The following is a 3,794-nucleotide window of genomic DNA, read 5'->3' as shown; positions in this document are numbered from 1 at the left end:
TGCTTTGGCTTGATGGGTGAAGCAACATCTCCGTGATGATTAGCTAGAGGTGAAATCTTCTCCAGGCTAGTGTCAATGAACTACCACACATGATTGTAGCACTACTGACCTTCAGGGTGAAAGAACTCTAATGGGTTCCACTCTTTTTATTTCTCAAAGACACAATAACAAGCAAGTGATGGCCACTTCAACTTTGTCCCTTGGCAAGATCGGTAAATTATAGTGCATAGTGTCAGCAGGAGTAAATAGCAAGAAACCACCATAATTGAGCGTGAAGTTCAAAAATCCACTATTTTTTCGAAATTTACAATAATCCACCAACATTGTGCTCGTTGTTTGCAATGTACATTGATGGTTCCCTTTTTCCTGATAAAGAGTGTTTTATTACTCCAAAGATATAAGCATTACACCCGTCCTCTACATAACCAGGCTATACATAGCCGCAAAGATCCAAGAGTATCTACACTGAAATAAAAGAGGACGCATTACAAGTAATCATGAGAGGAACTGCATAGGCACCCAAAATAATGGGAGGCCCAATTCGAGGACTATGCGGCCAACCATGTTCGGAAAACAATTATCCCTTGTCGTATCCTCCAACCACACCTCCATGAATAGTATGTGGTTCTCTGCACACTGTAGATAATGAGAGAAGATTTTTCGAGGGGGCAACTATTAGGGTTGATGACACACGGTGGATGTTCAGGTAACCCAAAAATTTTGGGTCTGTTTCCTCGGGTAATCTGGAATTTGGTTTTGAATATTGGCACCGAAGATCACCCCGAAAAAGAGAGACCCGACAGATCGGGTACCCGGGAAAGATGTGGTTCAGGTTTTGGGTTTTCCCGAATTCCCCGAAAGAGCTGAAAGGGACGGAGCCTTCCCGAATCCCTTAGATCCCGTCGAGATTGAAGGCTAGGCAACTCTTTCCGTCGCCATCGAATAGATCTGCGCGGGATCTTCCGATTTGTAAGAGAAGGCGACAGGATCTACGGGAGAAGGGCAGAAGGCGACGGGATCTGAATGATTTTTGGAAATTTCAAAAAGGTGGTGGATTGTTTAATTTTCCCACGAAATTGTGATGGTTATGTGCAATTTACTCTGTTAGCAACCATGATAACATTGTCAGGAGAGCATTTTTGTTAGAGTAAATTCCAGTTTTTACTCCCTAATTTCAAAATTTTGACACTAATTACCCCATTTAGGAAATTTCATCCTAATTACCCCATTTAGTGAAAACTTTGCCAATTTTTACCCCATATAAATTTTATAAGCGATTCAATAGGTGTTTCCCTTCTTCTAAGACATATATAATAAAAGTACAATGGCTCTAATCAGTAACCACCATGTCTAGGCAAACTTCTAGCCTCATATTTTTGCTTCTTCTCCCGTGCGCATTTTCATGGCTCTCTCATCTTAAGAATCAAGATGAATCCAGCTCCAGCTACACCATAGGTGTGTGTGCTCGATTCTCCATTGCTCACATTTATCCAACAACTTGGTAGTTACAACAGTGCTTTTACCGCAAGGCTTCCTGTTTGAACCTCAGCTATTGGGTCTCATACTGCGTAAGTGCAATGAACTGTAGATGCCACACATGAACGTGACCTATCGAATCGCTTAAAAAATTACAGAACTTGGATTAGGTATGCCTTCACGAACAGTCTATGTGACACACCAAGTCACCACTTGTACCTGGCAGCCGGAAATCACCCATCCAATCGCTTAGAAATAATATAGGGGGTAAAAATTGGCACAAGTTTTACTAAATAGGGTAATTTGGATGAAACTTTCCTAAATGGGGTAATTGGCGTCAAAATTTTGAAACTAGGGGGTAATAATTGGAATTTACTCTTTTTGTTAATCGGTCAATTTATATATATTTATTTATAAAAAGTATAATAAATAGGGAACTTCACCATAATTTATTAACGTAATAAACTAGAAACTAATATCATTTGCTGATAGAAAAAAAAACAAGTCGAGCACAGGAGACAATGTTGTAACTTGTAAGTTGGTAGGACTAATAGAATGCGTTCCTGTAAATTCAGTTAGCAAACTACTCCCTCCGGTCTCTTTTAATTGATTTGAATTTAGTATAACTTTAAACTAAATTCGACTAAATTAGAAAAGACCGGAAAGTAGTCAGCAAGGTCGTTGTAGTATAGTGGTAAGTATTCCCGCCTGTCACGCGGGTGACCCGGGTTCGATCCCCGGCAACGGCGCCTGTTTTTTGTCCCTCGTCGCCGTTCAGGCCCATTTGTACCGTGGGCCTAAGCTGTGGCTATTTCGGCCTGTTTCGGCGTTTATATTTTGTTCTTTCTTCAGAGAATTGTTTTTGGTTCTAAACAATCCTTGGCATTTTTAGCGTATAAAATTCCATCCTCAGCAACGTCCTCTCTTTCCATTTCCTCCCAATTCCTCCTTGTCCGTTTTGCTGATTGTTGACCATATATAGAACAAACTGATCATTAGCATTATTCAGCAATCATCACAAAGCTGTATCAATAATTGACACAGAAGGAAGACGCGGCTCTATTTGGTGGCCTCAAGAGGAGTAACCTGTCACTCCTGCTGGCCCCCTCCATGGCCAGCACCATTCATGTGTCAATTCAGCTTCGGTTAAGCTTCACTTGCAAGCCTACACAAGTGCCATCACCACTACCTAACATAACCATCTTGCAAGCCACAGCCCTATGTAGCTCTAGTTAGCCACCATCTGTCCCTCTTAGATAAATAAATCAGCATCATCCATTTGTTGGATTGGATCACAGCACAAGCCTCTCTCTCTGTCTCTATGTCTCTGTATCCTGCTTGTGACTAGTCAGAATGACAACACAGGCTAGGAAGAATGCCTGCCTCATTGACCAATTAAAACCAGCTGACTTACTACTCCAGCTGCGGATAATTGTTCAGACAACAAGGAACATCCTTTAAGTTTTCTTTTACAAAGTTTCGGACAGAAACTTTTGTGTATGTGCCCCAGTAGGAACCAGGCACTGTTGCTAGTCAGACATGGGTTTGCATCATTGTCATGCCCACTGCTCTGTGGCTTTCCCATGCTTCTCAACTATGCCTTTGACCCACTAGAGAATGTGCCAAGTTGCTGCCTGCTAAATTGGCTACATGCCTATTGTCTTTGTATATGATCTGGAAAGAATTAGGGATTGGTCTCTATAGGGCTAGATTGTGAAGCCACATTGTTCATTGGCTCAGGCGCAGTTTAACTATCTTTTGTTGCTCGGCTCGCGAGTGCCAGGTTTCTCATCCGTGCAGTGCGCACACGCTTGTGCTGAGGTACTTCTGTAGTGAATTCAATTGAATTTTGTTGTCACTAGCTGTAGAGGCGTTCACTAGATTCCAGTGATTTGAGTCTAACAAACAAACATGCATAAACTACTGTCAGTTGAAGCTTCAACTCTTCAACACACACCGTCCTCAAGATTAAGCGACTTGTCACAAAGGGTTAACGGGTAACGACTATTGCAAGACAAATGATATTACTGAAGATCACAGAATCTGTGCAAGACCAGATTCAGTTCCATCTACTGTTACCTGTGGGCTCTGGACAGCAGATAGCTTGTGCCTGTTTTCAGGTGCAGACACAGGCACAGAGGTTCAGGGTTCCAACCATTTTCTTACAACAGGGTGGATTATCTCCGTGCTATTTATGAACAGCTCATGTTGCCAATAGCACAGACATGGTCTCAAACAAATTGGTTAATAAAAACAGGGTCAATCTCAGCAGCAAAGTCAAACAGATACAACATATATGGATGTGGCATAGTCCACTT

At 41.8% G+C, this 3,794-nt stretch overlaps 1 non-coding gene across 1 annotated transcript; it reads left to right on the top strand.

Annotated features, from left to right (window-relative positions):
* Positions 1-2,153: 2,153 nt before the first annotated feature.
* Positions 2,154-2,225, top strand: TRNAD-GUC (transfer RNA aspartic acid (anticodon GUC)). Its single transcript has one exon. It is a non-coding gene; the product is annotated as a tRNA-Asp (tRNA).
* The last annotated feature ends 1,569 nt before the right edge of the window (positions 2,226-3,794 follow it).

Source organism: Lolium perenne, chromosome 7 (genome assembly GCF_019359855.2).
Source record: "Lolium perenne isolate Kyuss_39 chromosome 7, Kyuss_2.0, whole genome shotgun sequence".
NCBI classification, from domain to species: Eukaryota; Viridiplantae; Streptophyta; class Magnoliopsida; order Poales; family Poaceae; genus Lolium; species Lolium perenne.
This window is presented reverse-complemented; position numbering and strand designations above follow the sequence as displayed.